This window comes from Echinops telfairi, unplaced genomic scaffold, assembly GCF_000313985.2.
Source record: "Echinops telfairi isolate 266 unplaced genomic scaffold, ASM31398v2 ScPeMD7_32;HRSCAF=126, whole genome shotgun sequence".
Classification (NCBI taxonomy): domain Eukaryota; kingdom Metazoa; phylum Chordata; class Mammalia; order Afrosoricida; family Tenrecidae; genus Echinops; species Echinops telfairi.
This window is the reverse complement of record NW_022103929.1, coordinates 1022164-1034850: the sequence shown is the minus strand read 5'-3', so window position 1 is coordinate 1034850 and position 12687 is coordinate 1022164. Positions and strand designations below refer to the sequence as shown.

At 54.5% G+C, this 12687-nt stretch overlaps 1 protein-coding gene across 2 annotated transcripts in view; it reads left to right on the top strand.

Moving 5' to 3' along the window:
• The first annotated feature begins 39 nt into the window (after nt 1–39).
• NEK6 (NIMA related kinase 6) overlaps nt 40–12687 on the top strand; it is a 93872-nt gene continuing 81224 nt past the window's right edge. Inside the window, exon 1 of one of the 2 annotated variants that reach the window (XM_045290197.1) lies at nt 40–69. The gene's annotated coding sequence lies outside the window, so the exon portion shown is untranslated. Of the gene's footprint in view, nt 70–8623; nt 8707–12687 lie in introns of those variants that run through there. The other variant, XM_045290196.1, reaches the window with a different exon arrangement.

Here is a 12687-nt window from a genome sequence, read left to right as displayed (position 1 = left end):
CCACTCCCGCAGGCCCTCGCGTCCGCTCGCCAGTCCTCCCGCTGGGCCGCCCAGCCCGCCCTCGCGCCGGTAAGTGGCCTGGGCCGCGGTCGAGCCGGGACGTGGAGGGGGCAGGGGCTGGGCCGCCGGGGCCGTCACCCCACACTCGGCCCGAGGGGAGTGCGCGTGCACGCACGCGCGCCCGGAGCTCCGCGAGACCGACTAGGAGGGTGTGCATGTGTGAGGTTGGAGTTGCGCGTGTGAACGCGGGAGTCTGAGTGTGTGTCCTGCGTGGGTGCGCTTCCGAGCGTGCGTGCGTGCGCGGCATGGGCCCCTGTGCCCCGTGTCCCTCGGCGAGTGTGTTGGCAGGAGCTGAGTGTGAGTGCTCGCGCCGGCGTTGGTGCGTGTGCACATCCGTTTCTGGGCTGTGATTTGGGGTATGAATGAGTCCACTTGTGGACTACGTGCCAAGCCCTTTCCCGTGACGGGGTATGCCTGGGTCTCAGGAGTAGGTGTGCACCCACGTGTATGCAATGTGGCATTTGCAGGTGGTCTGTGAGTGCCTTTACAAGCCTGAGAAGACACAAGTGGGCATCTGTCTGGATGTGAGTGTGCTTTGTGTCGGGTGAGGGGCCCTGTGTGCCCACTAGGCCTGCTGTTGGCCTGGATGGCAGGGAGCCTGTGGAGGGACTCGGACCTGGCATGGGCACTATGGATGCCGCTCCTCTTCCTTTGGCGAATGAGGGACCAGGAGCTAGACCCCCAGGAACCCTGCTGGGCCTGAGCAGTGGGGAAGCCTCTGAGCCAGGCCTGGGCAGGGCTGCTGGCAGTATCCAGGACACACAGGCTGGGCAGGAGATGTGGATTGGCAGAGCCAGTTGGCCTGGCCCTGGAGGATGTGCACTCAGTTTTTCTAAAGACCCTTCTGGATATCTGCTCTGCCTTGGCTCTCTCTGGCCTGGCTGGATTTTAACCCCTTTTCAGGCCTGGAAACGGACCCTAGGGAGTCCAGTCATTCCAAGACACTTGTCTGTGGGTTGGGGGTGGGGTGTCTCTTTTTCCTGCCCTGCTAATTAAGTAGACAAGTCGTCATCTGGCTGATAATGTATGGGGCTCCAAGTGTAAGTCCTCAGGACAGTAACAAATGGAACAGCAGGCTTGGGTCCCCATCTTCCATCATCTCTCTCTGCTGTTTTGATTGGCAATGTTGTATGCTTTATAAGTGTTGAAACTATTTGTAGTCAAAAGCCTGTTATAACTTTAAGGCAGACTTGGGGAACTCCAGGGCACCCCATTTCTGCTGCATTTTCAAAATTCTGCTTGCCTTTCTGAGGGGAAAATGTCTTCTTAGGAGCATAGCACTTGTGCAGGGGACTTTCAAGGCACATTTAAAAAACTCATCGCTAATGGAAGAAGAATTTCATTGAAAGGGACTCAGAGCCACCAGCTGGAAGCGCCTGCTCCCAACACGACAGGCTGGCCGCGTGAACTTTGGACGTCTTCTTTTAGACAAACAAAACCTGGAAGGAAACAGAAGAGACGAACGTTCTTTTTCTTTTTTTTGTCCTGAAAAAATGGGGTGGAGAGCACATGCGTGCATACGTGCCGCGCGAGTGCACACACACATACACACACCTTCTGAGTTTGCTAGAAACGTGGCCTTCCCCTTCCCCCCTGTCAAGCCCAGGCCCTCCCTCGATCCCCCACCCCCAAATAAAATGCGCCTGGGGAGCTGGGGAATGAGTCACTCTCTGGCAGAGAGCCCCACGGGCAAACATTTGGGAAGGTTCTTGCCTAACTTCCCAGAAGAAAAGGCCTAGGATTTAAAATGGTCCCTGTGGTTTTTCAGCCTCTGCTGCCCCGTCTGCTTCAGAAATGACTAAAAAGTACTTTCTATCTTTACAAAACGAAGCCTCGCTATCCATAGTTGGTCTGCATGCAGGGCCATTCAGGGGTCAAGAGACAGAGCTCCTGGCTTTGCCAGGTGGGCATTTCTGGTGGGGCTGGGGGGAAATGCACATGTATAGAGCATTCTAAATGATGTAGTTAATCAGCTCCCACCCTCACCCCCACCCCCCATTATCTTATGCAGTAGAGGGTGGCTTCGGGTTTGGGGTTTTATGAATTCAGATACTGAGGTTCAGGGGGGTGCAGCCTTAGGCCCTGGGACAGCTGAAAGGAGATGGAGGCCGGCTCTTGAAATCCGCCCTCTTTCTATTGCGTCAGAGATGTGATGTGTCGGCTGCTAACCTCAAGGTCAGCTGTTCCAGCTCACCACCTCGGGAGAAAGAGGAGGCCTTGTGCTCTCTCAAGAGTTTCAGCCTTGGGGCATTTCTGCTCTGTCCTGTAGGGTTGCTATGAGTCAGGATCGACTCAATAGCCATGACTTTGGTTTGGGGTTTGGACTCTGCAGACTCCATGCTGAGTGCTTTTAGACACGTACACACATTTCTTTCTCACCGCGAGGTAGGGGTCATGATCTCCATTTCACAGATGAGAAGACGCAGACTTAGATGACTTGTGGAATTTCACTGAGGTAGCACCATACCTAAAGACCACCAATTATTGAGGGTGTCCTATGCGCCAGCCACCAAATTAAGAACTTTATATGCATGATTTCTTTCCATCCACTCACCAGCATGACCGGATGGGCCCCATCACAGTGCCTATTTCACACATGAGGGAAGTAGGGTACAGAGAGATTAAATACATGCTGACCATCACGTGCTGATGTACAGTAGATTCAAATGCAGGCTGGTGAGTACAGCCCACATTCTTCCCACTGTATGTAGAAAGCAGCAGTCTCTACATACTGGTGCTAAGGGCCTACCCTGATTTTACAGAGGGAACGGTGGTGACCCGGGGAAGTGAAGGAGCTTAGACTGGGCTGTAAGCTGGTGACCAGCAAAGTTAGAATTCGAACCCACATCTCTGACTTTAGAGTTGAGGTTTGTTAACCTCCAACCAGGCCCAGCTAATTTTGTTGAGCTTTGCGCTTTTCTCGGGCAGAAAAGCCAAGTGCGTCAAGGTACGCCAGGTTCCTGGACTGCCCTGGCCTTCTGGGAGAGGGCTTCCCGAAGGCACCACTGCCCTTCCTTGTCCCTCTTGTGCTTCTGGTGCAGATGAGCAAAGCCCAGGGCCGGAGCCATCAGCTAGAAAGGCTTTCTCCGCTCTGGTCGGAACCCAACAAGAGTGTGGGAGAGTGTGAAGTGGAAGGCCTTGGTGAATCACCCAAGACTGCATACAGGTTGGCACTGCCAGGCTTGTGTGCAGAGGAAGCAAGCTGGGGCACTGTCCTCAGGAAGAGCCCAGAGTGCGGACCCCAGATGATGGAGGTGACCAACCACCCAAGAGCCTGCCTCTCGGATCTGCGTATCTGACGACAGGATCGTTTTTATGTAGGCCTCTTGTCACTTGTCATTTCAGCCTGTCTGTTTCCCTTGTTCATTTCCATTTGTCTCGCAGTTTGTGCTACCCTGTACTTGAAAGGAATGTGTGTGCTCGTGTGTGAGGGCCTGGGCGGTGTGGGCTGTGCTGTGCCCCTACAAGTTTCCTTTGGTGTTGAAAGGAAAAGGTATTTCTCTTCCTTCCAAGTATGCTCTGCAAATTGATGAACATTTGCAAATTGCTTTGAGATGCGCTAATTTAAGGTGTGAAATAATAGATCTTTTGCGGAGGCTCAGCCACATTTCTGGCATTGATGGATTTCTCTCCCGTCTGGTCTGTGATTTGGGGAGGTAAAAATAGTCCTTGTTTCCACATTTTAATCTTTTTTTCTTTCTTCTTCTTTTTTTTTTTTTTTGCCGACGTCACTCTTAGGAAGCAGTGTGCACAAGCCACATCGAACTTTCCTTAGGCGTGATCACCTCAGGCTGTGATGGGAACAAAGGGTTCCAGGGGGTCATGGGCCCCTGGGATGTCGGGGTCATCTGGGGTGGTCTGGGCACCCCCAAGTGTCTATGAGGTTGTTTTGAAATGAGCAGGCAGTGGGTGCCTGGTTTGGGGTGAGGGGCTCAGTGGCTCCTTGACATTTGGCCATCTCCTTGTTTCTGACTCTTAGCCAGTGGCAAGGTAGCTTTAGGGGAAATTTTTAGTTTATAAAGAAAACAATCGGGCTAGTAACTTCACTCCTTTCTGCCCAAGTCTGGTGACGTACACACAGTCCAGCCCTTTGGCCAAACCTGAATTACAGCAACAGCCTTCTCAGTCTCGTAGTCCAGACAGGAGCCGGCCTTGGGGCAAATCAGTCAGTGGTGTAATTTCCTGTGTCGTCAAATCTGGGAACTTGAACTTGGAGTGAGTGCGATCTAGCTTTTCGATATCTGTCCCTCTAATAGGACTTGCTTGTGTGGAAACAGACCCACATACACAGGCCTCAGGTGGGCCCCGGGCTGCCGTGGGTTTTTCCACAGGAGACTTCTCAGGTGGTCTGGCTGCAAAGGCACTGGACTTCTAGCCAAGCTTTCTTGGCACCCACCGGCAGGATTCTAGCACCCCCTGGGAGCTCCATCGGAGGGGCTGGTGAGGGGAAGTGGTGAGAGTTGAAAGGTGGCAACTGCCGGGAACTGAAAGGCATTCAGTTCCAATGACCTCGATCCTCCTGGAGCCGTCCTTTCTTCTAGTCGACATCTGCTTGACGGTGACCTCATAGGAGAGAAAAAGGGGGCTTTATGTTGGAATTCCATAGAGGGAGAAAGAATTCCGACAAGGGGAAGCGGGGAGGGAAGCTGCCACGGGGAGCCTGCAACGTCTGCATTTTCTTCAAATGGTTTAACCCTCACATTTCAAATTCAGGCAGTGCTTGAATCTGGGGGGGAGGCACCCTGGTGGCGTAGTGGCTTATGGGTTGGGCTGCTAACCTCAAGGTCAGCAGTTCAAAACCACTAGCTGCTCCTCGGGGGAAAGATGAGGCTTCCTACTCCTGTAAAGCTGTACAGCCTCAGAAACCCACAGGGGCAGCTCTACTCTGCCCTATAGAGCCTGCCCCATGGATTCGATGGCAGTGGGTTTGGTTATTGGTTTTGACCTGGGCCACAGAGCTCCATGTGAGAGACAGTCCCGCTGTCCTCACTCCTAGTCCAGGCTGCTGAGTTTAGCGCCTTAGGTGTGCTCTTCCTGCAGAGCTGGGGTTTCCCCACCGACCCTTTCTCCAACGCCTGCCCTCTCTTGGCCCTTGTTGTCCACAACACCTTTGAAACTGGGAATTGATGGGAGGACATGGGCAAAGACACGGGACTCCTTTACAAATGACCTCTAACTCTGGTCAACCAGTGTCCAGCTCTCCATCCAGAGGAGGGCATCATGAGAAGATGTCGGTTTATTGCGGACTTTGGATTTGGAAGGACGAAGCGTCATTCACCACCGCTCACTCACAACCACAGTCCGAGACATTCCACTTGTGAGCAAGCCACAGCCCCTCCTGGGCCTCGGGTCCCTCATCTGAGAAACAGGATCATTGCTATGACCTGGTTAGGTTTGGGGCAAGAAAATGACGTCACTCACATGAAAAGTCACTCCACATACCGGGACTGTTGTTGTTTGAGGCTCATCGGTTCCTACTCGTGCCAACCCTCTGCACAGCAGGACAGACCACTGCCCAGTCCCGGGCCATGTCACAGTCGCCTTTACATTGGAGCCCATTGTGGCAGCCACCGTGTCAGTCTGGGGCTTCATCGCAGCACTCAAGATCATGTCGGGGCTGTTTCCCGGACTGTCCGAGTCTTTTCTCCCAGTGGTGCGCTTGAAGCACCACCCTTCTGATTAGCGGCCAGGCACCTTAACCACTGCCCCACCAGGACGCCCTCTGAGAGCTCTTAGACAGGGACAGCCGAAGGACTCCCCAGGGTCATGGAGCCAGAAGAGTTGACTCTTGGTCCGCAAGACTTTCCATGTCCCTGCTCTGAGCCCCCACACAGGGCTGGCTGGCTGGCTGGGCCCCCCACTCCAGGTGCCAAGGATGTGCCTTTCAAAGGCCATGACCAAACTCAAGGGGGAGGAGGATACTGTGGCATTGAGGAAAGAGGATTTGAAGGTCAGGATGACCCCGTGACGACTGAGGGAAAGGTTTGGAAATTAATGTTTTGCTTTCTTCCCCACGCCCCCACCCCCCACGAGGTGGGGAAAGTGAGTCTTAGACGTTCGGGGGCGGCCTCTTGGAGAGTCTTAGGAGGCCCCCTGAGCAGTGTCAGTCGTGGTGTTTTATTAAGCAAGGCAGATGTTTTGTTAATTATTTACACAGCGTTGGCCCACAGAGGTCCGGGCTGACAGGAACGGCTGTCACACGCACGGGCAGAGGGGTCGGCAGCTCTGGGTCAGAAGTTAGTGAGAAGAGATCCTCTTAAGGAGACCCCCAGGCAGGGCCTGCCCAGGAGGCCCGAGGAAGCTCTGGGGTGTTGTTCACCCCCTCCTAAGCTACTCAGGGTTCCCTCAGACTGCCTTGTTTCCCCTGAGCTAAGAGAAAGAGAACCTTGTTCTTTGGAAATGGCCACCCTCCTGAGGTGACTTCTGCTGGGATTCCACTGGGATTAGGTCTTGGGTGGGGATGGGGGGGGGCGGGAGATCGTCAGAGCTGAGCTCCCACCATGAGATGTGGGTGGGGAAGTACCTCCATGGGGTCTAATTTTCAGTCCTCAACCCCCTAGCTGAGTCCCCTGAAGCAAGGCACCCCCTGAATGAAGCTTCCACTTCCTTATCTGGAAAGGGGCCTTCATCCCAGTCTGGTGGCCCGGGAATCTCAGGCACCATTTGAAGGCGATGTGCTTTAGAAAGTGAACCCTCCCTTATTAGAACTTGGAAGCGGGTGGAGGGGGCCTGGCATCCTAGCCGTCCCTGGAAATCCCCTAAGAATGAGGGATGCAAGGTCTTGTGATGTGACATATGGGACAAAAGGATCAGAGGCTGACGCTGAAAGGGTGAAAGATGCTGAGGTGGGACACTGTGGCCCAGTCAGAGACGGTAGCCAGTGAACCAAGCCAGATGGGGGTGTCTGGGGCCATCTCTGGGCGCCATGACCCCCAAAGTAGAGGGGAAGGAGACAGTGGCAGTGTAGATTGAAGGTCAGCCTGCTAGTTATGTAGAGACACAGAGCACCCACTGTCCCAGGCACTGAGCTGGTTCTGTGTTCTGCTAACCAGCGAAGCGTGTGCTGCTTGGTAGGGGGCTGTGGGGCACATTCATTCATTCAAGAAATAGGGTCACCATGCTGGGACAGGCATTGTGCTGTGAGCTGGAACAGAGATACTTATAACAGCCCCAGTCCCCAGCCTTTTGCCACTGGGGGTTTGGGGGAGGGCAGTTGGGTATGGCAACCTTGAATGGGCAGGACATGCTCCTGGAGGAAAATAAGAGTGCCTCCAGGAATGAGGGGTGTCCGAGCTAACCTTGGGAGAAAGGAGAGGATGTTTGTAGGCTGGAGGCCTGAGGGGGGTGGAGTGACAGACAGGTAGGCCACAGGGAGAGTGGCTTGGTGGGAAGGTGGGTGCACATGTCCTGGGCTCCGGGAACATAAGTACTATGGTGCCCATTTTGTGGGTGAAACACAGGCACAGCATAAGTCCAGGGTTCAAGGTACTTTGTGACCTGCAGGGAGGCCTGTTGGTGCACCAGTGGAGCACTCAGCTGCTAGCAAACAGGTTGGTGGTTTGAACTCCACCCCCTCCCGCCCCCGCCCCCGCCCCCGCCCCCAGGAAAAAGAACCGACAGCCCATTTCTGTAAGGAATTAATAGAAAAACCAAAGCCACTGCCGTCACATTGATCCTGACACACAGCGACCGTATATCGAGTATTCCAGTCTGTAGCTCTTCCTGCGGGCAGATGGCCTTACCTTTTGTCCCTCGGAGAAGCTAGTGGGTTTGAACTGCAGACCTGGTAGTTCGTAGTCAATCTGAGGCTGACTCCACAGCTTCATTCACCAGGGCCCCATAGTTCTGTTTTGTCACACGGGGTCACTATGAGATGACATCTACCCGGTGGCACCTAACAACAAGTTGCCATGAACATGAGTGCTGGGGGCCGGGAGACGGGCCTGAGGCTGCCCTGGAAGAGCACACATGGAGGCTTTGTGCTGCCGCAGGGGGGACAGCCAGCCTAGCACACGCCAAGGCAGCGGTTCTCCACCTGCGGGCCATGACCCCTTTGGGGGTCGAACGACCCTTTCACAGGGGTCTCCCGATTCATAACAGTAACAGAATGACAGTGACGAAGTAGCAACGAAAATACTTTTATGGCTGGGTGTTCACTACCACATGAGGAACTGTCTTAAAGGGTTGCGACATGAGGAAGGTTGAGAACCACTGCTCTAGTTACTACTCTCGGGGCAGACTCTGTTCAGTACCTAAGTGAAGGAGCGCCAAGACGTCCAGCTGCAGAGAACACCGGAGCTGGGGAACGTGGATTAGTTTCTGCCGTAAGACCAGCATGGCAATTACTTCACCAACCTCCCTTCTAGGCAGCTTCCTCCTTGCTCCCTCTGCTCCATCTTTGTTGAGCAAAACTTTGTCTTCCTAGAACCAGCACCCCCACCCCAGATCGGCACTGTGAATGTCACTTTCCCAGAGGGGCCACACCATCCCCACCCAGTCAAATTCGCCTCTTGCCCCTCGCTGTCCATTCCCTGACTGTGTTTTCCTTTGTGGCCCTTAGCCTCCCTGACATCCTGTGTCTGTCATCCACCTGCCGGACTAGAATATTCTGTGGACCACGACTCTATCCTCAGCGCCCAACGCACCGTAGGTACTCACCTAACGTGTTGGAAGCATGGGAACCTTCAGGTGGGCCCGGGCGGGCTCCTCGAGGCGCGTTTGTACAGAGTTAACAGATGTTAGTGAGCAACAGTGCTGGCTGCAGCAAAGGCCAGAGCTGTGCCCAGCTGATTTCCTGCGTGGAGAGGGGTTTTCTAGAGGCATGGCTCATCCTGGAATCATTTCTAGCAGAAGGAACACTTGTTAGCCACAGCCCAAAGGGCTGATCCACCCCAGGGTCTCACCCTCACCCTTTCTACCGGAGGTGGGTGGGGGTGCGGCATGTCTGTGTAGGATGGGCTTGGGCCTTGGAATCATTGGCTGCTTGGGGCCATGCATTAAAGCTGCGTTTTGGTATCAGGCACATATCTTTAAAAAGGTGCAACCTTTGGGGGTGGATTTGGACTTTGCACTAAGTCCCCCCACCTCCGAGCCACCTAAGACATTGCTGTTGAGTGAATGAGCTGGACTTCAGATTCTGCCCCAGGCAGAAAACGAGGCATCCCAGAGCTGAAAGAGGAAACGATTTCCCAGCTGACATGGCCTTGGCAGGCCACCAGAGTGGGTGCCCAGATGGCGGGCTCACTAGGCACCACATGGCAGACAGAGAGGGAGCAGGGAGAGAGAGCCCACACCCTGGGTTCAGCTGGTCTGGTGAGCCCCGGCTGGATTCAGTTACAGCAGGCTCTCATATGTGGGCTTGGCACGGCTGCCTCTGTGCGTTTGCGTGAATTCCCTTTGTTCATCTCCCCGAGGAATGCCAGTGCCTTTCGTGTTTGTTTTAAATGCCGACCTTCTCCACTAGCAGACTGGGTTTTTGTCTACGTGGAGGCTGGGGGCAAGGGTGGGGTCCTCCAGGTGACAGAACGGCATTTGGGCAACCTTCTACAGTTTGCTCCAAGAGTGATGGGCACTGTGTGTGCTTTGTTGGCCCGTGGCTGAGGCTCTTGGGTCACTGAGATGAAATAAGGCTTGTGTCTAGGTTTCAAAGGGCCATTTCTGCAAGTGGCAGCCAAGTGCCACTCAGGGCCCAGGCCCTTGCTGGCCATCAGGAAAAACACACGGGATGCAGACAAGGTCCCCGCCTCATCCTCCTGGGAACGCATGCAAAGGAACTACTACTTCACCCCAAGCTAACTTGTGCGTGGGCGTGCTTTGTGCCCTCCTGGGTGTACTGACACCGATTGAGGTCGGCATGTGGTGGCCGTGGGCCCCAAGCTCCCTAAAGGGCAGTGGTCTGGAAACACACTTGCAGTGCCGTGCCATTGAGGGCACCAAGGCCGATCGAAGGCCCTGTGTGGTCACTGGTGTGTGAGAGGTGCCTGGGTCATCTGAGTGGTAGGGGGCACCTTGGAAATTGCGCAGTGCTGAAAATTCCAGGGCATATGGTCCCCGTGATGTGCTAATGTTCGCAATTGAGATATTTAATTACCCAGAAAAACTCCTTTTCCTACCCACTAAGGGTTACAGGGGAGCCTTTATTTCTCAGGAGGAGGGTTGTACACAGTGTAATCCTAACCAGAAGATGGGGAGTCATTACCTCGTTAATGTATTAGCTAATGAAGTGATTTATCCGATCATGCATTTAGTCCTCCAGCGGCTGTTCATCCAGCGCTGCTTGCTGCATTTCTCGGAAGGACCTGACCCAGAGCTGGGCACTGGGGAGGGAAAGAAACAGAAGAACAGATAGTCCTGCGCCCCCAATGTGTGCCCACTGGTGGTGCCCCAGGGTCCTGATGAAGTTACCCCTTCTCAGCAGGTGTTGCTTGAGCACCTACTATGTGCAGGCCTGTGGGGATGTAGAAGCAGACATACGGCAGCCTCCCTCTCACACCCTGTGAGCTGAGCCCTCATCTCATTTTGATGGGGTCCCCCATGGCCCCAGCCCTGTGCTTTCTGTGATAAACCCAGGCTGCCCACCCCCACCCCCACCCTACTCACAGGCCGCAAGATGACGTCCCGGAATGAACCGGGAACAATCCAGATGCCCCAGGAACCGACGTGAGAACAAGGCATCCCCTTCACACGTCGCATCTCAGTTCAGCATCTTGCCACCACCCAGCATTTTGAGACAGAATGTGAGATCTCGTGGTTGGCTAAATACATAAATATTTTATGTCTCAATATTCTGAAAACGAAGCCCAAATGCGCAGAACTGCAGCACATCAGTGCTATAGATCATATGTTATAATAATTTGATGACATGTTGTTTAAATATTTATGGACTGATGCGATATGACAATGGGGGGAGAGAGGAGGCTACGAGCAGAGTCGTGGCAGATGCTAGAAAGGAGGGAGTGGGTGCTCGGGAGCCCGCGAAGCGTCATGCAACGCCCGGGGTTTCTAACGTGACGGGTGGCAGCTTCGTGACAATGGCAAGCACTGGCATGTACTGAGCACTTGCCCCATGCCAGACCCTTCAGACCTCAGTTCTCAGAATCCTCACATCAATGTGTAATCATGAGGAAGGGGCAGCCCGGAGCCTCAGGTTAAAGATGGGAAACTGAGGCACAGGGCAGGGCAGTTTGTGAATGGCTCCACTGCCACCCGGCTCAGCCCAACTCTGCGATCTCAGCTCCGATCTCAGCTCGTAACAACCCTGCCCGTCTGCTCACTCTGCGAGGAGTCATTTCGGAAAGACCCTTCAACCCTGTCTGGTCAACTCCGTGCTTTGCTTAGCACCGCTCACTGGACTGTCTGCCTCAGGCGCATCTGCACGTTGTTGGGGAGTGGGCGAAGGAGCATGCACCAGCAGGGTCCTTGCGCCAGGCTTGGATGTGGGAGGGAAAAACGAAGGGCTGCGTGGGAGAGCCCCCAGATGCTGCAGTGCTGGGGTTCAGCTTGTCTCCCAGTGTCAGCTGATAGCTTCCAGCTCCTGGCCTGTAGGGCGCCCCTTACATCCTTTCCCTGGACAGCCCCGCCATTCACACCTGCCCTGTTGCTGTTAGTGTGACAGCATGCTGGGCTGGAACTGTCCCTCTGTGTCATTCCTCAGTGTCCCCAGAGCTCCTCAAGGGCCGAAGACATGGAAGGTGGGTGGTCACATCCTCTGCACTTGAAACAGGGCCTGGCAATAAAGGAGCAACCATACGGGTTCAAAGCCTGCACCTCCAGGGTGACGGGTGGAGAGGAGGGTGGGACTGCAGGTGTGAGAAGGGTCTTGGCCGTGAAGGTCTCACACCCAGTGGTGTCTTCATGGCCCAGCCTCTAACCCATGTTCTGCGGAGCCCTGGGGTTGTCCCCAAGGTTCCCCAGGGTAGGTGGGCAGAAAGCCCAAACCAAATTCACTGCCACAGAGTCGATGCCAACTCAGCAACCCTATAAGATAGGGCAGACTTCCCCTGTGAGTTTCCGAGACTGTAACTTTTCACGGGCATAAAAAGCCTCATCTTCCCCCTTCAGAGATGGCTGGTGGTTTTGAACTGCTCCCCTTGTGGTGAGTAGCCCAACCAAAGCATAACCACTACGCCACCAGGACTCCTAGGGTGGGCAGAGGGGTATGTGAATGGAAGGCGAGGTCAGCTATGTGATTTGTGGGACCCAGCGCAAAATGAAAATGTGAGGGGAGGGAGTAGCACTTAGTCAAAAGCAGGGAAAAGCCTTCCTTTCCTCTCTTGCTACAAAGCTTTCTACTTGCTATTTGATGCCATGCTCCCTGGGGCAGGGGCAGACTTGCCCGATGAGTGCAGACCCTCAGAGGTCCCTGGGGCCTCACCCTGTGATTCACTACAACAGTGTACCTGACCCTGACCCTCTCTACCTGTAGCCAGGTACCCACCCAGGGTAGAGGGGTGCGGAGGCAGCCGGGTGGGGGTGCAGGTACCTGAAAGCCCACCAGGGGAGGGACTAGGAGGGGATCAGGCCGTGAACTGGGCCTCACCCCTCTCCCCGTTCCATCAGGCTGCACTTACACAACACAAACTCAAAGATAAAAGATGAAGAATGTCAAGACAATGGACACACAGCGCG